The following is a 22,387-nucleotide window of genomic DNA, read 5'->3' on the forward strand; positions in this document are numbered from 1 at the left end:
ATTCTATTCTAGGAACTAGGGATAAGCTGGTAAATACAAGAGGGAAAAAAAAAAAAAAAACAACTTTTTTTTTTTTTTTAAACTCACATTCAAGTGGAAAAAAAAGATAATTATCAAATACAAACATAAATTATGCAAATGTAGTATCAAGACCGATAAGGGTTACGGAAAACTTAAAGCACAGTCATAGTACAGAGAGTGATGACAGGGTCAAGGAGCTCAGATGGGGTGGGAGATACCGGCTTCTCATGAGAGGTGTCGTTGGAAGAACAATTTGAAGGAAGAGAAAGCCTTCTAGGGGAATCTACAGGGACAAGAGTGGTCAGAGAAGAGGGAACAGCCAGTTTGAAGGCCCTGAGGTGGAAATGAGTTGGCATAAATGAGGCAATTCTGGCAAGCCAGCTCATGGTCTGTTCATAAAGCTGTGTGCCCTGGTGCATGGTCTCTGAAAGGTTGCCTGTTCCTAGGCTACAACAAAGACGTAGCCCTGGGAGGGCCAGGAGTTTAGCGAGTGAGAGGGAGAATGGTAGGAGATGTGGTAGTTGGCACAGCCAAACCATGATGTCACTAGAAAAGCAATGCACCTTAAGTCGGATGCCCTGGTTTCTGAGTCAGATGTTGCTCCTCATGACAGCATGATTCAGGGCCAGGTCCGGCTCCATGCAGAGCTGCGGGACTTTCTCCAAAACACAAGGGAGCTGAACTAGATGCTCCGTAAGGCCCCTTTCCCCCACACTCTTCATGATTCTATGAACCTGTTGTTTAGACTGGGTGCCTTGGAACTTCAGACCTTGGAGATGCCAGGGGCTAATCCCATCATGTAATGTTTGGCTCTCTGTTTGTTTAGGCTAAAATAATTAAATCAATTATCTTTACACAATAGCCAGCAAGCAATTTTTTAGTGAGATGAGTAAGGGAATTTGGAGACCAAACATGATGGAGAAAGAAGATAGAGAGTGGGTGTGGGATTTTTGCCCTGCTTGAAGAAGATCAGGCCTCATTTGCAACAGGTGGTGGCTGACTACTTAAGTTCTCTGGATTTTTTAAATTTTGAGCTTATTGTTCTTAGGAATCAATTAATAGATTGTCAGGAATTTTTAGAGAAGGCAGATAATTGGATAAGATCCAGTCAGACCATCCATTGAAAGATGAGCAACGAGAAATGTATTTGCGTTTAATTTAACCACAAAGATTAGATGGAAGGTAACTACTTCATTCTACAAATGAGCAGCCAGAAGCCCAAAGTAGCTAGGGAAATTGGTTAAAATTGTTGATTTCCAGCAAAACCAGGGCTAGGATCTAGTTTTCCTGAATCTAAATCCCTTACATTGAGATGTACGTAATTGAAGAATACTATAAGTATATTTAATTTAATATTCAGGACTGATTCCACAGAGCCGTGATTTCTCGTGTACTATTCAGGCTTCTATTGACCCAAAGAGTCCTTTTTGTGTTAGTTGCAAAGATACATAAGTAAAGCCGGCCCATGCCAGGGTACAAGGCTCTGAAGGAAGACCTCAGATTTGATTGCAGGCTCTCCCACCCCACCCTGACAGCCCTGGCTTTGCAGTGTACAAACTGCACAGCTGTATGTGGCAGCCCTTACGCTGACCCACTAACTACCTTTTGACTATTTGAGCACATGGTGGACTTTATCTTTTTTTTTTGACAAAATAGGAAGAGGAAAAAATAAAACAAGCATGACTTACATTTTCTTCGTGCTTTCCAATGTGCTCAACTATTTTTATAATATTTTAGTTGTTCTAAGGAGCAATCTTGTGAGACCGCGAAGACAAAGAAAGGTTTGGTGCCCCTATTTGATCAGTTTTGGAAATGAAGATTCAGAGGATTAGTGTGACCTCTCCATGTTTACCCAGTCAGTAATTAGGGAGGGTGAGTTCTGAACCTAGAATTTCTGACGTCATATACAACTATTTCTCCATATTATTTCAACAGAGAAACTTAAGGCTGGTTATTTATTTATTTATTTTTTCTGAATTCTTAAAGCTTCTGGACAGGCTTTACAAGTATGAGGTCTTGGGAAAGAAGCTAAAATGTGAGCTGCAAAGAAGTTCTGCTATGAGCTATGGCTTTCATTTTTCCAAGGAATTCTTGTGTTCTATTAGGTTGAATCAGGGAGTTGTTCCCACACACTGACTAATGCTGCAGGCAGGGACCTAGATGAGAATCGGCTACACACTGGTTCATGTCTACTTGGGGGGGCTTGGATCCGTCCAAGTGCAGAGAAAACGGCCACGTTACTTATGAGACACATATATGGAACTGAAAAACAGAAACAATTATGTTAATTAAGAGACTTGCTCAGATTTTGGAACACAATGAAAGAGATTTAAAATTATAATAATTTCACGAAAATAAGCTGTTGTATTTAAGAAACAAAACTCCCCCACACTCTGTCTTACGTTTCTCATGCCACATAAAGTTTGGCTAGTTAAGCCTGTTCACTTTTGAGCTCTTTGGGTTGGCATCTGGGCAAGACAGGAGACAGAGAGTTGAGCTTCTGAGTGACGGGCAAGGTAATGAGGACAATGCATCTTAAGACTAAAAATGTGAAGGAGATGCTGGTTAACAGAGAATCACTATGTGAAGATTTAACTTGTGATGGAAGTTGCTTATGTCAGCAAAAAATCCTGTCTTATTTCTGTTCGATTACGTTTGAAAGGGTTCACAGGCAAGAATGCCTAAACAAGCTGGTAGCCAATCTGCAAGTCTTATTAAAAATGGTGGCCTCATTGGAACCACTTTAGTTTTGCCTCTTAGCCTTGCTCAGGGCATCTGTCCAGGCTCCAAGTCCCAAGCCTTCCCTGGGCCTTGTTGCCAACCCCTCAGTGTGCAGCTATTTCTTTCTTCAGGACTGTCTCCAAGGAGCAGACATTTAGGTATGGCCCCATGCTTCCTGGGCCAACCTTCACTCTGAACCCATTCTGGGCTCTCCTCACCTCTGCACGTCTCGAGCAGAGATCAGCCCTTCCCTGGCATGCTTGGCTCTGCCTTTGGAGGGCCCTCCCCAGGCCAAGGCTGTGGAAGCCCCACTGGCCATGAAGGGAAATTTGGATGAAGAGACTGTGACCATTTGGAGAAAGTCTTTGAGAATCTTTGAAAAAAAGAAAATGAGTTGGAAAACCTATAGTCTTCTTCCGGAGGCAAACCCAGATATTAAAAGATAAAACACTTTAAACTGAAGAAACACCTAACAGAACTGCTATTAGAGTCATTTTAGAAAAAAATATTTTCTCTCTGCTCGACTAAAGCATTGAAAAACCACTCTTCGTATGACTAAGACATGGGTTTTACTATTAATGTAAAGGTGCAAATCAGTGTGACTTGAGCAACTGTATTTTCTCCTCATCCTTTGGTGGAAGATGAGTCGCACCATCTCTTCAAGAGACGACAGTAGGCCTTCCTTGATCTTATGCAAACTCTGGGGACAATTAAAGTCCGCATGATGTTTCCAAATGAATTGAGTTGACATATTTTAATGTGATTACAGTAACACTTCAGCTGTTATTGACAATATTTAAGAATGATGATAAATGCGAAAAAGTATCACGAGAGATTGTTCTCTCTTAAATTGAATTGGAAGCCTGTATACTTCATGTTGCATTGATGAAGTTTCCTGTTGTAAAGAAAGTCCTAAGGAAGGCACACTTCTCATCCTTACTATAGGTCATCACACTTGTGGTTAGGGTCTAATATATCAGAATGTGCGTCCACATCACCCACTGGAGTTCACTGACCTCTGACTTTTACGGCAAGCAAGTCTGTTGAGAAATACTTGGATTGTTTTTGATAACTGATCTGCCAGTATAAATACATAAATTGCAGGCCACTAGCTTTGACCGGTAGGTTTATCATCTTAATGACAGCCCATCAACCAAAATGAGACACTAACCTGCAAAGCAACTGCATTCCCAGCATCCAACCTCATCATTTGGGAAGAAGATAGCCATGGCATGTGTGTGGACAAAGAATGAGGTTCCTTCTCGGTTCCATCCATGGCATAATTGTATTTCTGAAGAAAATAAACTGGGCCATGACAATGCTGTAAAGCAAACACACAGAGTATGCATGTATATTTAACCTAGTGTAATAGCCGAGGGAACAAATCTGGAGTCAGACTTCCTGGCTCAAAACTGGTCTTGCCGCTTCTCAACTAAGAGATGCTGGGCAAAGTGTGCTGAGAGCTGCTGGTTTCCCCACCCGTAAAATGAGAGCTGGAACCTGTCATCAGCTTTTTACGGTGATTAAAAGAAGGTTCTACATGTAAATTTCCTGGCTCAGTTGCTGTCATCCAATAATACGAGCCAGTCTAATTTTAACTTAGAAGAGTAAGATCTACCAGCTGAAGTGACTCCAGAAAATTGACAAGAGTGCACTCCTGCTGAATAACCTCTGAACTGCTGCTTTATAAAGCACATGTTGGAGATTATCAAGTGGAAAAGGAAAAAGCCCTAGGTTTACCATCAGGAGAGCTGAATTTGAATTTCCCCCTTGAGCCAAGTTGTGCATCCTCTCTTGGTCTCTCTGAAATGGCAAGGAGGATGCCTACCTCACACTGTTGTAGTGGAGACTAAGGGCATAGATGCAAATTAACTGACACAGTGCCTCTAAGGAACAAAGGAGGTGCTAAATAAACTAGTCCCCTCATCCTCTTTTCTCTTCCTCAGACTCTGATGTCAGACTTCATAACTTGTCTAAACTGGAGACTTGAGCAATGACATTTCTCAGTGATGTTTTAGGTCAAGACTCCTTGTCCCTCAAACCAGTTCATGAGCCTCTAGTTTAAGCGCTTGGACTTTGGCATAGATTGGACAGAGTTTCATCACAAAGCGGCTTCACCCTGCATCCGTGGAGGAAACTCTCTTTCCAGCTTGGTTCAGCTTTCTGATAAGGTGCCTTTCATGTCACGGCTTTTTGTTGATTGGAATGACACCAACGCTCACATTTCACATTCATGGCCTGAAAATAAGGTATCTGAGAGACTTCGTGAATTTGAGTCATCTCCTCCAGACTCCAGACCTGTCTGGAGAAAATACCGCCCCCTTTTTATTGGAAATACATGAAGGTGTAAGTTGTACCTAAGTTTCTCACCCATTGAGTCCAGCTTCTCCTCTTCTTGATTCAGACTGTTCTCAGGAAGGTAACTGACAATTTCTAGTCAAATTAAGTGGATTAACCAGAGATTTTATTTTACCCACTGTTTTGCTAGATTTTAATAAGTTATGATGGTGACTAATGTGTTCCAGTTTCAGGCTAGGACAAGATAACCCTTCCCAGAAAGCTAGTTCACTTTTTTTCAAAGACAGAATTGTACTGTGCAGTTGAAAGACCAGTTAGGGATTTCCATTCTGGTCGGAAGTCTGGTAAATGTATGCTAATTTTCAAATACAGGGTTGACTCGGACTTCCCTAGTATTAGGAGATTCTGTTTAGAAGGCAATGGATTCAGTCAATTCCTTGCTGGCTTAAAATTTCACTTATTTTAAAAGTGAAAGAGAGGCGGAAGTCAAACTTCCTTTTAACTTGAAGCTGTCAGGTCACAAGATCTTCCTGAACAAAATGTTTCTTTCTATTGCACATGACACAAAATAAATGCTCAGCATCATGACCAGACCGGACATTAATGTTGTAATGGAGTGTCATCATGTTTCCATGCAGCATTCGGAAAGTAATTTGCATCTCCCAGGAAAGTATCTGAATAGCTTTTCTAGCACTCAGTTCCGGGATGCTTTTCCTCAATGAAGTTCATTGCAAAGGTCTGGCTTTCAGTCTACCTGACTAATCTAGCTTTACAATAAGACTGAAAGCATTCAAAAACATGCACTGAGTTCCTTAAGAATTACAACCACATACACCTGCTACCAAGAATTAGACAGTAAATACTGGTGTGTGATCTTGCTATTCAATGCTTTGCAAAGCCTGCCATTGGAGTCTTCATTGTTATGGGAAGTGCCTTTTGTTTGTTTGTTTTTTATTTTGATTCCTTCTGGGCAGTGATTCATATTCAGATTTAGCTAATGTTTGTAGGCTTTTACTGTATGCAAAACGCTGTGATGGGCACTTCACTTGTGTTACCTCATTTAATCCTTGCAATGATTGCTGAGGCACGTATTATTTTTCCCATGAGTTTCAGAAGTTGAAATGACTTGTCTAAACTCACTCCACTCTAAGTGGATAAAGCAGTGACTTAGAAAATGGCAAACCCTGGATTTGAACCCAGTCTTCCCAAGTTAGGCATTGTACTTTGCCAAAACTGTGTTCAATAAAACACACTCTCATTATAGAAAGAAACCAAAAAACAACCCAAGAGGCCTATCATTAAGGAAATTTGAAGAGCGTAGGATAAAGCAAAGTTAACTGGTTTCTTGAGTATAAAATTTTCTTAGTACCAAAAATGAGATTTTTTGCGTTAGCCAAGAAGAGCCTATGGTTGAATGATGACCCAAACATTTTACCAATCTAGTCCTTTCTATAAGCAGCCACTTGTAGGGGTCAACCCTTGTTGGGAAATGTTGCATGACAACATTCTGAGCCTAGCATCGTGTGCTACTTCCTGAGCTTTTCATAACATCTCAAAGAATGGCAGACTCCTTTTGGTTCATCATGGAGTCCTACTGTTCAAGTCATTCAGTGTCTAGCTGGGGAAACATGGCCGACACCGTGAAGCCATTAAGACCCCACAGAGTATGGGTCCTGCTGAGTTTACTTCAAGCATGTCTGCTTATCCAAAAGCATGACTAGGATCCTTTACCTAAAATCATGAGTTTGGAAATACCTAAGGCAGTGAGATACAGACTCTATCTTCTAAGAACATTGATTCCAAGAGCCACAAAGGGACTTTTTATGTTCCATTTTGTGATTCTCTGCTGGAACTTTATAGGAATCAAAATTCTGGGAAATGATAAACTACTGTCCTTGTGAGGAACAAAAGATCATGGAGATATTCTCTTTTAAAATATGTGTCTGAAGAAGAATTTAATGATCTCGTTTGCTCTCAAATCAGCTGGAAAGGAATCCAGAGAAGGGAGATTGCAGAAGAAGCAGTTTCCAAATATGAAATCATGATAAAATCCATTGGACTGAAGCAAAACTTCCCGAATCCTGGATGTCCTGCCCTTCCCACATTTTAGGCTGGTTAATGTGGACTTGCAGGTATGGTGGGAACTGGAAGAGATGGGGGAGGGACAATCCTTCCATCCGTTAACCGTTGTTAACAACAAATGACAATGTGAGACAAGGAAGGTGAAGAATGACTAATTCCCTCACTCTAGATTATTGTACTCACTCTCTGAAGATGTCACCCTCTGGGGATGTTGCTGCAGCTGCACTTGTTCGCTGTGTGTGAATGTGGCTAGAATTCTTGGTATGCAACTGCAGGTCCTTCTACACACGGGCAGGCTAGGTCAGCCTTCTGTGTGATGTCCGCACGACTGACGGGCAGCTCTTCATCATGATGGCTGTTGGTTCACACGCTCAGCTTCTTCCATTCTATCGATACCTCCAACATCTAGGATGCTCTACTTAGGATCACATCCCTCTTTATAATAGGGCAGGTGGCCACCATCTCTGTGAGCTGACTGCCAACTCCAAGATTTTTGTCTTTGATTGTATTTCAAGTTTTGGGAACTACAGATACACACATAGCCATAAGCAAATACATTCTGAGATATATATCTTAACATGCATTAATATAATACACGTTCGTCTATATTAATACCTACTTGTATGACTTCATTTATCCATCATCCTGAAGTGAATTGGGATCTTGGTATAGAACAACAGAATTGTCCTGGCCGTACTACACCACTATACATTTCATTTTTGGCAAGAAATTTTTCTCCAGGAGGGCAGTTCTTCATTTGGAAAGTGAGGCTGATAAAAACTACCTCACTGTGTGATTGTGAGTTTTAATTATGCATTAAAATATTATGCAAATAGTGACAAGCAATATCATTTTGCTATCTTATTCATTCATTGATTTTGCAAAAACACATTATGAATCTACTACGTGAGAACATTTGGCAAGGTGTAGGGGCTCAAAAATAGATAAAGTCGTGTCTACCCACAAAGACTTCCTATCAATGATAGAAGTGCTTAATGCAACAATACTTACTTGACATTTTAGCAGTATTTAATTACAGCCTCCTCATTGAAACCTACTTCTCTTGTGTTCCAAGAAACTGCAGTATGGGTATTCCTTCTGTCTCTCCTTTTCTTCTTCTCAATCGCTTTGGTCAACTATGTCCTTTTACACAAATTTTAAATGTTGGAGTTTTTAAAGTGTTGCTCTCAAGCCAATTTTTGACCTGTATTCTCTCCTACACAACTTTATCTATTGGTTTAAATTTCATCACTATGCCAAGGCCCCTAAAATTTATATCTCTAGTTGGAAATGTGATTTCCTATATTCACAACTGTTAAAACAACTAACAGGCTTTCAAACTAAACATGCCCATTTTGGAAATTTTGACCTGCCCTTGTGAATCTGTTACTAATACTTGTACTTCTTAACTTAGTAAATGTTGACCTCCATTCACCCAGCTGAACTTGCTAAAAACCTGGCTATCATTTGTTATACTGTCCCCCACACATCCTTCCAAAACCTATAATGAATCTCCTCCTCTTGACTGCCACCATCCTAGTGCAAGCCATTAACATCACTCACCTGAACTTCAGCAGTGACCTTCTAACTGGTCTCCCAGAATCATCTTTCTCAAACAAAATTGTGCCTGCTTGCTGAAAATCTTTCAATAGCTTCCCACTGCATTTGGCAAACACACACAAACATACACACAAATCCTTAACATAGTGTACCAGTCTAGGGTGACCTGGCTTCTTCTTCACCTACCAGTCCCATCTGAGGTCACCCCCGTACTGCCGTCCAATCATTTCAACCTTCTTATGTGTCCTTAGACACACAAGCACTCTTGTACTTGCCCCAGTCTGTCTTGAAGCCTTGCCCATCCACTTCACCTTCACTTAGCTAAGACCTGCTCACACTTCCAAATTTAGCTTGAAGCCACTTTTCCAGAAAAAGCTGCCCTGACTCACCATCTAACAGAGATCTCCCCATTTACTCCTTCTCACAGGAGCCTGTGCTTTATCTTCATGGCACCTATAATGATTTTATATTGCTATTATTTGCTTAATGTTTCTTTTCCCCTATTTGAGAATAAACTCCATGAGAGAGGAGACTGGACTATTTACATTTCTGACACACAGCCCCTAGTACAGTGCCTGGTAAATGGCATACTTTTAGAACATATTTATAGAATGAACTAAATAAAGAATGAAAAATATTTTATGATCATTCAGGTAATCGAAGCCTGATCCTGTAAACCACAGGTTTTAATTAAAATGTTTTTCATAATAATTTTTATTAATCTTTTACCTGACTTCATTCATTGAAGTAATAAAACATAATCTCATTATTTTCTTGACTACTTAGATAACCAAAGACAAAAGATAAAAAATGAATGTCGATGAGATTTGTATTTAGGGTTAAAAGCCAACTGCACTAGTGTTAGTTACAGAAGCTTGGCTTTGTAACATAATGAGAACATAACTCAGGGGCTTTAGTTTGACTAAAAATTCAAAATGAGTCAACAGTGGAACATGGCTGACAAAACGTTAATACAGACACAAGCTACATTTGTAGAAATACAGATGCTAAAAAAAGACAGGTGAAAGTTCAGCTCTTCCCTGGACCTAAAATATCTATTTATTTCAGAACGCCAGCATTGAAGAGGCACATACAGAAGCTGCAGGGTATCATAGGAAGGGGCTAAGTGCTGAGAGGCCATTTTATTGTCCTGGTGGATTTTCCCAACCCTCTGATGTTGGCATTCTTTGGGTCTCTGAATGCAGCCACCATCCCTTGTCATTGGGTGATCATAGCCTCTTAAGCAAACTTCTCTCCACTCTCATTGTACCAACGACTTACACTCAACCACTGATTTTCCAAGTCTAAACTGCTCTCCCAGATCTCTCCCTGAGCTTCTGGTGTTCTGATGTCTGCTGGATATCTGTCCCTACTTATATTGTAGGTATCCAAACTTAACCTCTCTAATCTAGTGCGATGTTTCATTTATAGCACCATCTTCCATCTGCCCCCAAATCAAAAACCTAGGACATATTTTAAACTCTTCTTCCTCAGTTCCCAAACATGTTGATGTGCTGTTACATATCACTAGCACACGTCAAGATGTGAACGGTCTACCATGCTCCAGGAATATTTTAGAAACCACTCTGGCATTGGATGGGAGATAAAATGTCTTAGTCAGTTCTGGCTGCTATAACTAACATGTATTAACTAAGATGCTCAAACAACAGACATTTATTTCTCATGGTTCTGGAGGCTTAGAAGTCCAAGATCAGGGTGAGGGAGGTCTCTCTTCCTGGTTTGGAGATGGCTGTCTTCAGGCCGAATCTTCACATGCTCGTCTCTTCCCCTTCTGGTAAGGACACTAATCCCATCATGGGGGCCCCATCCTCCTTTCTTTTACCCAAGATTCAATATGGTACCCACTAAAGGGCTTTATGCTGGAACCTCAGCTCTGCTACCACAGACTGCCCTGGAGCTTGTATAAATAATTCCCCTGAGACTCCCTGTCTTGCAAGGATTAAATGGGATGTAAGAGATACCCATGAAGCACCTGGAACACGTTACTTTCCTCCTTGATTGCAATGAATGAACAAACTAAGACCCCTGTGAAAGCACCCTCCTGTTTCTTTACCATCTAAAATGTATATATTCTTCTAGTCACAGGTCACATCTAAAGAAAGTCTTCCCACAAAAGACAATTGCTATTTTCTTCCTAGCCCTACCTTTTCTCTCCAGTGAACATCTATCCCCTTGACTCAGTGTTCAACCCATTCCTTTCATCCACCTCTACTCTACTGAAAGGACTTTTTTCAACTTTAAAAAACAAGGCCACTATTTCAAGCTTAAAACACTTTAAGAGTTTTCCATTGAATTTATGAGAAAGCCATAGCTTATATTTCTAACAAACATTATCTTCCTCTTCTTTCAACCGTCCAGACACAGTGGCCTTTCCCATACTGAAATATAACTCCAACCTGAGGGCTTTTGCACCGGCTGTTTCTGTTGCCTGGGCTGCACTCTTTCCATCCTCACCTAGTCAATTCCTGTTATCTCTCAGTATTAGTAATTGAATGGGTAGATGTAAGGAAGAATTAATGCAATGGATGGATGGATAATAAGATATATACACTTTGGGGGCACTCGTGAAAGCTGTCTCAACTATCCTTAATAAAGAGACTTCTGTCTGTTTTTCTTCTTTATTTTTTCTTACACTATGAATCTCATTTAGATGACCTTTCTCTAGACTCCACAGCACAATATGGCTGCTCTCTCCTAGCACCTGTCATGATATACTTTAATGGAATATTCTGGTATTTCTTCCTCTGCAATCCTGGAGTCAAGGACCATGCCTTGAATATCTCTAAATCACTAACTAGTATGAGCACAATGACCATGTTTCTATTCTGAAAAGGCAGATTCTTATTAGAGAGACTCATCCTATTTTACATCTGAGAATAATAATTTTACTCGAGTACATTACAGTGAAGCTCTGATGTGTTTTGAGAAATCCTTTTGCTGTGAATCTCCAAGTACAATGATCTAAGTATAGTACTGAGACCTATTCCATTCTTCGAACTGACAATTCATAAAACTGGAGATACAATTGGCTAAGAAAAATATGGAAAAACACTTACCCTTATGAGTAATCAAACAACTACAAAGTTAAAGCAGTTAAATAGGATATTTACTTTTAAAAAATAAAATGAGAATATCTAGTGTTGGTAAGAGTGTGGGCACATGGCCATTCTCATTCATTTGTGCTCAAAGTGTACATTTTTAAGAGAAATTCAGTACAAACAAGACACTTGAAAAACTGATACCAACAATAAATAGTGTGTTGTGAATTGTGAAGGTAATTCAGAAGTATCAGAACTCTTCCTCCTTCTCTTTTTCCTCCCTTTCCACTCTCTCTTTCCTTCCTTTCCTTCTCTTACTGGTGGCAGGGCAAGGATCAAGAAGGTGGCTGGACCTGGAGGCAGAGGAACCGAGGAGGTGATGGCTGGAAACCTAATGAAGAAATACAGTCTTAATGGTAATCCGAGAGAACTGAGAAATCAATCTAACTAAGCCAACATCAGTCACAGCTTTGCAACCATTCAGTGTTATAAGCTCTTCAAATAGAAAGTCATCAAAAGAAACCACTGGGGACAGAAGTAAATTAAATACATTAATAGAACCTGGCTTCTTGGAAAGTTCTAGAGGGAGCCTAAAAATAAAAATGTTCATTTGCACTTTTTTGGTTGTTTGTTTTGCTCCAGTATTTTAATACCCCCAAATTTATCTTTTAAAGGCCAATATAAAGACCATCATTTTTAAAAAAAAATTTCTTTACTCTTTAATAGTTGCTGGAGTCTGTTCATAGTCTTTCCCAAGTTTTACACAGTATTTGTCAGTTATTCTTCATGTCTGAGGCTCCTGATTCAATTAAACTTGGAAGACATGTATTAAGCACCTGCTATGTACCAAGCACTGTGATAGGTAACAAACTTGTGAAAAATGAGTGTGACGTCATCCTTGTCCTTACAGAGCTCATGGCCCAGCAGGAAAAACAAGGACGTGTAGAAATGGCAATAGTGAAATGGGAGATGTGTCAGAACTGACTTAGGTACCTTGTACCACAAGAGCACAGACCAGGAAGGAAGGCAGCACCACCTGGAATGCCCTACACAAAAACCTGTTGCCTGGGCTTGACCTTGAAGGGATAGCAGATTACAAGGCAAATGGACTCCCAGACCCAGATAACAGGATGCACAGAGGGACCTGTAAAATGTCATGGAGAATTCAAGGACCATCAAAAGGCATGAGCATGCAGGAATTACCTGGGGTGAAGGTGGGTTTGAGAGCATGAGATGAAATCACTGGGCGCTGTGACTCTCCCATGAATGACAAAGGCCACAGGGAAGGTAAAGAGGCTCGACTGGGCCCAACAAAGACCACCTGAGCAGCAATGTGAAACTTTTGTACAGCAGCTTCTGTACAAAAACCTGAGGATTCCACCACCGTCCCCAGACAAATGCCTTGGGCACCTAGGTTGAATTTCATAAACAATATTAGTAGCTCCTTCCCTCCCTGCCTATTCTACAGCAAATACAAAGAGGCATGGACAGAGCAGACAGAGCTGAAGTAAGATGGCTTTGGATTCTGAGCTGAAAAGATTTGGAAGGTGAAGACCTGAAGGTAACAAAGCCTTCCAGGTGTGCAAAGTTGTGCGTCCTGGGGTTGGCTTCTGGCAAGGGAGTTGACTTCCTGTGGCTGATTCTAATTCAGCTGGGTAGCTGTCAGAACCAGTGCGTAGTTTCTGCTCTGAGAGAAATGTTTCTGGTGGGATGACTTTCTGGTGAAGCCACTGGCATCAGTGATTGAGCGGCCATCAAAGCTGGGGCATCAGCGCCAGGCAGCTGGGGATCTGACTCTTGCTTCTGTCCTCACTCACTGTGTCATCTCAGGCATGCCATCTAAACTGTTTACATCAATCCAGTGTTGTGACTGAAAGGACAAATGTGTAAGAATTGGAAAGCCCTTAATCCAACACCTGGCGTGTGGCACACAATAAATATTGGTAGATTAATTGACCAACAAATACAGTTCCTGATATTTTGTAAGATGTTGTCTACATTTTTTCAGTAGCTCCAATACTCATAGTTGATCCTCTGATCCACTGGATCCACAATAATACTGAGTGAAATCAGGCAAGGATCATCATCCCCACCTGTACAAATAAGAAGGCAGCCTCAGAGAGCCTTCACATAGCTCCCAAAGGTTGCACAGCAAATACAAAGTAAAACCTTCGGACTAGGTTTTAAGTGCTTTATAATGTATTACCCATCCTTCATTCCTTCTTTTCTTCCACAAATATTTATTGCATTTCCACGATGAGCTAGTTCTTGTGGTGAATATAGTATCCCAGGTCCTAAGGATGGAGGCTTAAATGGTCCAAAATCTTGCCCTCTGTGCTTACCTTCCCCTACTTTTAGGACAAGGAAATTTATTTATTTAGCTCTCTCAGTGGAAACTCTTAGAGACCCTGGCACGAAGTAAGTTCTCATTAAGTGGCCGTCGAATGGGATCGTTTTTGAATGGATAAACCTCATACAGTATATCTCCTGACACTTGTCCTAAGAGTCATGGAAATTGAGCAGAAAGAAAGACCTCTACTCTGCTGAGCCAGAGATGTGCAGTAATGCATGAGCTTTCAAGTCCAATGGCCCAGTTGTGAATCTCAGCTCTGTATGACTTTGGGCAGCTCCTTTCGCCTCTCTGAACTTGTGTCTTTATCTGGAAAATGCAGCCAATAATACTCGCCTTCAGGACTTATTTAAGGACTAAAGAAGATGGCCTACTGAAAGCACCTGGCGTAACAAGCCGGCACATAGGACATTCTCAGTCAGCGGTGGCAATTTTTACTGATGCAAAGCTTCAGGGAGAGGTAGCATTGACTGGAGTTTTCCAAGCATGGTAGGTATGCAGCAAGGCCATCACTAACCAGAATTACGGCTAGAAGATCCCACTAGGTTTGGCCACACTCCGTTTGGACACAGGGCTCTTTCTCAGATAGAGAGACCCTCTGCGGCTCTTCCCTTCCCCATGGTCATGGGAGGCAGGACCAAGCCTTGACTTTGCAGAACTACTGAGTTTCACTCTGGGGCTGAGTCATGCTGACTCAAACCCAGGGTGACTTGTGCCAGGTCATTAAGGTGCAGAGTCCGGCTCTTTATCCCCTTTGCTTCAAAGGCCTCTGGATGCAAAATTGCACCTACAGGACAGAAACATAAACACACTCCCCAAGCCTCTGTTTGCTCTCAAACTGACCGATGTGTCCAGCCCCACCACCCCTATGCTCCCACCTTCCACACCATGGCTCAAAGACCGGTCGTGCAGGTGACTGAACTCTTTCTTCAGTGTTTGTTAATTTGAAGAGGGGCTTTGAGCTTGCGACCAACCCAGGATTCTTTAAGAATTTTTGTGGCGTTTTTAGCAGGAACTTGGACAAAGTATTCTCTGCACAGTTTTGACAAGCATGGAAATACTAATGCAACAACTGAACCTAGAGAAACCCAATGAATAAAATCTAATGAATGAAAAATGAAAGTAACTTCCATGATCCAATAGGAAGAAAAAGATTGAGTAAAATCATGACACACCGAGATACTGGAACATATGGATCCCCTAAACCAATGTTAGATTTTGTGACATCAGAACACATCTAAGACATAAGATGTGAAAACACAGATTAGAAAACTTTGCATACAGCATGATTTCAGTTATTAAACACACATGATGTATACCTAACAGCCTACTTCCATATGGAATTACAATACTCATTTTTACTTATACTTTATGTGTATCCACATTTATATGATAAATGCTTATAATAATGTCTATTAAAAACGTTTTTAAAATGTAACAGCTGGCTTAAGCAACTTTCAATCAACTCTGCCTTTGAAAGAGTTATTAAGACAGATAAATTCAGTAAGCACTTATCCCTCATAAAGTTCTAGTTATCTCTGCAGACATGAAATGGTTAAAGATTGGCAAACAAATGGTGAGTCCAGGATGTCTTAGTTGCCAAATATTGAGAGAACTGCGTTAAACGGAAGGGGAAAAAAAAAAGCAGGATTGTGAGTTAGGACATCAAAGTGCTAGTACTAACTCTGCCGCTAAGTGACTGTTGAGCTTGACTAGATTATTCCCTCTCTCTATTTTTAGTTTTCCTGCTTGTAAACTGATGGGAAATAGTTCCTTCACTCGTTCATTTACTCAAGAAGTATTTTTTTGACAGTCTACTATGTATCAGGTATTCCTGTAGGCACTGGGGGCAGAGCAGTGGACAAAGGACAAGTAACTTCTGCAGAAGACAAAACACAGACTACTGATGAAATAAACATGTGAAATAAAATCGGGTACTTTGAAGAAATATAAGGCAAGGGGAAGAGAAAGAGAGCAATTGGAAGGTCTTTAAGAGGTGCTTTGTAAGAAGAAAACTGAGTGAAACATAGGAGCAAGCCATGCTGGTATCCAGAGGGGAAGGGTGTCTATGCAGAGGGAACAGCATGTGCAAAAGCCCTGAGGCAGGAGTGTGGCTGAATCCAGGTGAAGGGTGATGGAAATGAAGTCCGTTCTTTTCCACTTTAGTTAAACCAAATAGAGTGCACCAGAGTGCCTGTCGGCAGGCTCAAAATGCTTCCAGTGTACTTGAGATTCAAAGTCCAAGGCCTTCACACAGGGAGTGCATTTACAGAAACTTCAACAGCCCCATCGTGGGGCTTTGAAGGCCCGCTGTGCAACTATTAGCTGATCCCACTTAACAAACAGTGACGCAGTCACCAGGCATGTTTGTGCTCAAGCAGGTGATGATTTTCTCTCCGCCGACTCCAGTCAAGGACTTTCCGCTTCCAGATTTCAGGCTCCAGGTGACATTGGGCACAGGGGGTCAGGTGGCGAGTGGAACAGGTCATGCGCCAGGCAGGTGACATGATCTGTACTCAGCTCGAATTTCAAAGAGCCCACTTTTCCACCCATGTGTCAAACGCAGTTCGTCTGAATGCTGCAAGCAGAATGAGCTGATTCATCAATTCCCAAACCCTTGGGAAAGGAACCTATTGTTTAGACTTTTTAATATGTTTTGCTAACCCCTACAGAGGTAGCTATAACTCAGGAAGATAAACTGGGATGAAGGTAAGGGCAAAACACAGAAAAAAAGCAATTACTGTCATCCGTAATTAGAAGCCCTTTCGTTTACTGTGCGCTAATAGTTGCTTTTCCAAGCAGACGTTATTAATTAGTGAAATAACAAGACAATTTGCATTCATCCTGATTTAGAAGAGTTCAGGCTACCACAGACCAAACACGAGTAACCCCACCTTACTATTTTTTGTCTTTTTACTGGATGGGAAAACTGAGGCAGAGAAAATGAACAGATCATGAAAAGAAGTGAGTTTATCCAAAGTTCCGTAGAAATCAGATTGTCGTGAAAGGTAACAACAGTGCATTGGGACAACTTGTAGAGATGGGTTAGAGCAGAACGATGTGGAGGCAGGGAGAGTCAGTTAACCTCTCAGGAGTACCATCAGCTTTGACATGGGATCAAATCACTCTGAGTCTACTTCCCTGTCTGTGAAATGGGACTGTCATTCCTTGCATGACGTGATTGTTCTGCAGAATAAATGAGAAACATTATGTCCCGACAAAGTAGGTATGGTTTGTAACATGAATGGATGCTGTCCAGATTCCAGAAGAAGTGTCATTTAAGGAGGAGGAAGAAGTTCTGCATTGACCTTGAGTGTTTGGGGCTAAATGTTTTCAGAAAAAAGGGAACCTGGAGCCACACAGTCGGAGAGGAATCCAGCTCATCTTAAGGAGCAATGTCAGAAGTCTAGTTGGATGTCTAGTCTGAGGCATGAAGAATGATCCCAGCAGGTCCACTTTCCAGAAAAAATGATGCAGCCAGGAGAGTTTGGAACAGAGTGAGATGTGCATCCAGTTATCCAATGACTTGGTTCAGGAATGAGTTTGATTTGTGAGAGCTTTTGTTGGCCAACTTCTATGTGACGCCGGCTCTGTGACCCAGAGAAGCCCTTATGAGTAAGATGTTCGTTTCTGTACGATTAGAACTTGCAGCATATATATGAAAAGCCACACTCACAAGCACTTTGTTTATGCACATTAAGAAAACATCTATATAGGACAAGCATGAACAGCACAGGTGAGCCAGAGTGGTTTTCCCTGTGAGGTTTTTTTTTTTTTTTTTTTAACAGAGGTCAATTAGTATGAAACAAAACAGAAGAGAAAATAATTATTACACCATAATATAAATCTGAGACACAATGTAGACTTTTTGCTTTTAAAACTAAAGAAACAGAAGCTGAGAATTGCTTTCCCCAGATCACAAAGCATTTACAGTATTTAGTCGACTCTCTGAGCCAGGTCTTCCAAGAGCTTACACAACAGGGCACTGCACGGATGCGCCCTCCTATGTCTTGGAGGGTGAGAGGACTGTCATTTCTGAATCTTAAGTCCTGGCCACCCCAGAGTCTCATCCTTGAGAGAAGGAAGTGAAAGGCAATGTGGTTAAGCAAAAGCAACATGGTATTTGGATTCAGGGACCTGATTTTTTAAGCCCTTCATCTGTACTTTTTGGTTGTGACCCCCGATACATCAGTCAGATCCACTGAGCATCAGTTTCCTCATCTGTTAGATATGGACAATGGAGGCCACTTGCCAGGTCTGTTTGAGCATCAAATGTAAGCAGAAGATTACATACAGAAGGTGCGGATACAGAGAAAACCAGCCAAAAAAGTTCCTATTCTTTTACTCCCTCCTCTTCATGATGCCATTATTATTATTATTATTATTATTATTATTATTATTATTATTATTATTATTATTATTATTATTATTATCATTATTATTATCATTATTACTACTACTACTACTACTACTACTGTCGTCGTTGTTGTTGTTTTCACCCGTATTGTCATTCAGAGGCAAAAAATAGCCTCGCATTTCATCTAGTTCTTCAACACACACACCTGATTTGATTCCCTTTACCGGTTCTAGGAGGATGAAGACAGTCTTTATACTGACATTATCTTTCCTAAAGCAGCATTCATCTTTCTGAACATCCCAGATGAAGGCAGGAAGCAGGACAGTGAGAAGCTCTGCATCCATTCCTATTTATCAGTTACTAGAAATAATGCAAGGACTCCACGCTTCCCCCACCTGCTGCTTGCTAGGGACAGTAATGTCCTATGCTATTGCCTTGAATTACTTGTGATAAGGAAGGAGTGTTTGTTAAATATTATCCAGCTAGTAAGACCCATATTTGTATAGGACACCTGTTATCCAAAGGTCTCACTTTACCCTACAAATATTTCATCGTCTGAAAGACACATCCCAGTGCCATCAATCACCAAATCTCCACCACACCCTCAGTGGCCAGATCACAGCCAGACTCTGGTTGCCTTTCTCAGGCTATTATCCTACCCCTTGGAGCACATTGTGTTATGGTCTGAAAGGAGATTTTATTTTTCTGTTGAAATCAAGGGGGAAATGAGGTAGGAAGCACTGGGCTGGGATCAGGAGACAGGTGGTTCCATGACGATGGTGTCAGTGGTTATTACAAGGTAACATTCTTGATCACCTACTACCTGGCCTGCAGTCCTGACGTCTTCACTAATTTAGTCCTAACCAAAATACTGGTTACGCAGTGTTTGACATAGCTAGCAAAAGAACCAACCAAGAATGGTATAAATAAAAGAAGATAGCATTATCTCATCCAAAGCACTTCCGGCAGCCGGATGCTTCCAGGATTGGCCCCACGACCTTGAGATTCTGCCATCTTCAGCCTTCAGCCTTTGATTTCATATTTTTCTCTCAAAGAGCATGGGGTGACTGTTGTACTTCCAAGCATCACATCTTCACACGACAATGAGCAAAATTAGAAAAGGGGTGTAAAAGTCACGTTTTCAGTTTTTTTTTAAGAATGAGAAAAGTTTCCCAGAGGCTCCCCAGAAGATTTTCTCCAGGTCTCACTGATCTGTGCCCATTACTGAGTCATTCACAGGTAAGAGGGACACCACCACACCTGGCTTATATCGGCCAGCACACATGCGTGTGTACACACACACAAGCACACACACACATACACTCACACCACACCCCATGGCCAGGGCTGAGGAGCAAAAGAATGACAATGAACCCATCATAATTAGGGTCCCGCTAGCAAGAAAAAAGGAAAGACGCTCAGGTAAGTAGCTCTAAGTAGCTCTATTTTATAAATGAAGTAGAGGCTCAGGGTAGTTATTTCAACTGCAGGGTATATTAACCACTGTGACAAAGGGCTTTAAAATATCAGCGGCCTAATATAATAATATTTTATTTCTCGCTCACATCAGAGTCCAATGACAGCTGTCAGGAGAGGACAGGATACTGCTCCCTGTAGTCATTCAGGGACTGAGGCAACCTTCCTCCAGTGAGTCCACCTTCCTCTGTGTCCTTGGAATCCTCTCATCCCGCTGGGGATCGACGATGAGCAGAAGGATTGTCCACGGAAAGTTATTATGGGCCAGGTCTGAAAGTGATGCTTATCACTCAGCTCACATCCCGTCAGCGATAACTCGGTCCCCTGGCCACACCTAACTGCAAGGTGGCTAGCGGTGTACTTCGGAAGGAAAGGTTGCTCTCTCCTCTGGTCACAGGGCAGGTGGCTCAGCTACAGGACCAGTCGAGTAGGTCTGAATGCAGGGGTGGAACCACACTGCCTCTTACCCTGCTGATGCTGTTAGCTGTGTGGCCTTTTTTTGGTTTATTTATTTTTTAATTTGAAGTATAGTCAGTTTACAGTGTTGTGTCAATTTCTGGTGTACAGCATAATGTTTCAGTCATACATACACATACATATATTTCTTTTCATATTCTTTTTCATTATAGGTTTCTACAAGATATTGAATAAAGTTCCCTGGGCTGTACTGTAGAAACTTGTTTATCTATTTTATATATAGTAGTCAGTATCTGGAATAGCTACCAACTCATTTAACTTTCCCCTGAGAGTGTGACTAACCATCTATAATTGAATCCCTGCCCCCCGTAATGGTACCTAAACCACCTTTGTGAAACTTACCCCAGATCTTGACTCAAGCCTCAATTTCTTGGACCTCTCAGTGACGCCAGATTCCACTGGCTCCATCTTGTAGAAACACCGTCTTCCCTCAGTTCACAGACATTGTTCTTTCCTTGTTTCTTTTCCATTGTTCTTTCCACTGGCCCATTTGCTGTCAATACTGGCCCCTTCTTCTATTCCTCTCACATCCAGTCCACATGCCTCTACTTTCCTCATTGTGGGAAAACTATTCACAAGAGCTCCAGTTCTGACCTCTGTGTTATCTTCTACAAAATTTACACCGTTGCTCGAGTGGAGAAGAGATAATAACCTGGAAGTCTAACGCTACCATCTGCATTCTTACCCATTAAGTTCTAGTGCCTGTGGCAATGCCACTAACTCTGGCACATTCCTTCCATAGTCTCTTACAGCTGTATTTGTTCCTTGCTCATTCCTTCCACAGAACAGATTCTCAAGAATCTGATGATGGAAACAATCTCCTTCCTTGGCTATAACTAGTCAGCCCCCTTTAAATTAAATGTATTAACTACTCTTAGCTAAACAGTTTATATTCAAATCAGTTCCACTATCTGTCCTCACCTTGTCCGTTATTATCATCTTGCAAAAACGTTACTCTTTGTATTAATCAAGGCAGACGTCTCCTTGTGTCCACATGGGTTGGATTTATCATTCTCTCCATGATTTAAACTTTGTTAGGAGTAAACTTTGTTTGGTGGGACTTTTAAAGCATCCTGCATGTCAAGATCTGATAAAAGGTGTTCCAGATCAACGGAGCACCATCTGCCAAGATTATTCTCATTGCTTCAGCAATTGCTTTCTGCTTTGCTGTCTCACGAGAGGCACCCAATCAATCTTCACGGGAAGTAACATGATAGGTAAAAAGAACACAGGTTTTAGATTTATTCATTTATCCAACTGCTATTCCTCAATAAATTAAGCACTTAGTAGGTGATAGTTACCATCACAGTACCTTCCTGGAGGGATGTCATGCGGATTAAATGAGGTAAAAGTCAAGTCTTTTGCGTTGTTTCTGGCACATAGTGAATCATACATATATAAGCCCCAATCTCCATTTCCTCTTGAATAAACCAATGTGTGAATGCATCTGCAAACTCATTTCTGCTATGGCATTCTTAAGCTGTGTCTCTCCTCCTGGTACTTCGCACTGGCCATTTCCCACAATCTTGCCTCTTGGCCCATGGGTTGAAAATGAAGCCCAGCTAGTTTTGCTTTGTGTGGATTGTGCCAACTATTGGTTTTCATCCTGGCTACCAGTTCTGCTTCATGCTTTTCATTCAACATCAATTAAACACATTTTTATGAAGTCCCTGCCATGTGCTTGGCACTGGACTAGGCTCTGTGCATAAAGTGGTGGCCAAGATAGATATGGCACCTATACTTTAAGTAGGAAAGAAGCAATGACAATTTAGTGGGGAAACGGATAAGCTTAGGAAGTACAGGGTGGTATGGGAGAACACCGTGAGAGCAAAGCACAGCATATGCAGAGCACAGCATCCCTCTTGTCCCGTTGGGCTGGGCTAGTGACCTCTTTTCCTTGTGTCTTGTTAAATCCTACTCATTTTAGGGTGCTATTGGTTGCGGTTAGAAGGAAAAATAAAAACTGAAAATGACTTAAATAGCAAA

General features: G+C 41.3%; 1 long non-coding RNA gene across 1 annotated transcript; it reads right to left on the bottom strand.

The window, feature by feature from the left end:
- Nucleotides 1-2,048: 2,048 nt before the first annotated feature.
- LOC135318681 (uncharacterized) lies at nucleotides 2,049-4,539 on the bottom strand. The gene is made up of 3 exons (XR_010376952.1): nucleotides 4,483-4,539; nucleotides 3,914-4,063; nucleotides 2,049-2,283 (listed from the first exon to the last, which is right to left on the bottom strand). It is a non-coding gene; the product is annotated as an uncharacterized LOC135318681 (long non-coding RNA).
- Nucleotides 4,540-22,387: the final 17,848 nt, after the last annotated feature.

The sequence above is a fragment of the Camelus dromedarius genome, chromosome 20, assembly GCF_036321535.1.
Source record: "Camelus dromedarius isolate mCamDro1 chromosome 20, mCamDro1.pat, whole genome shotgun sequence".
Taxonomy (NCBI): Eukaryota; Metazoa; Chordata; class Mammalia; order Artiodactyla; family Camelidae; genus Camelus; species Camelus dromedarius.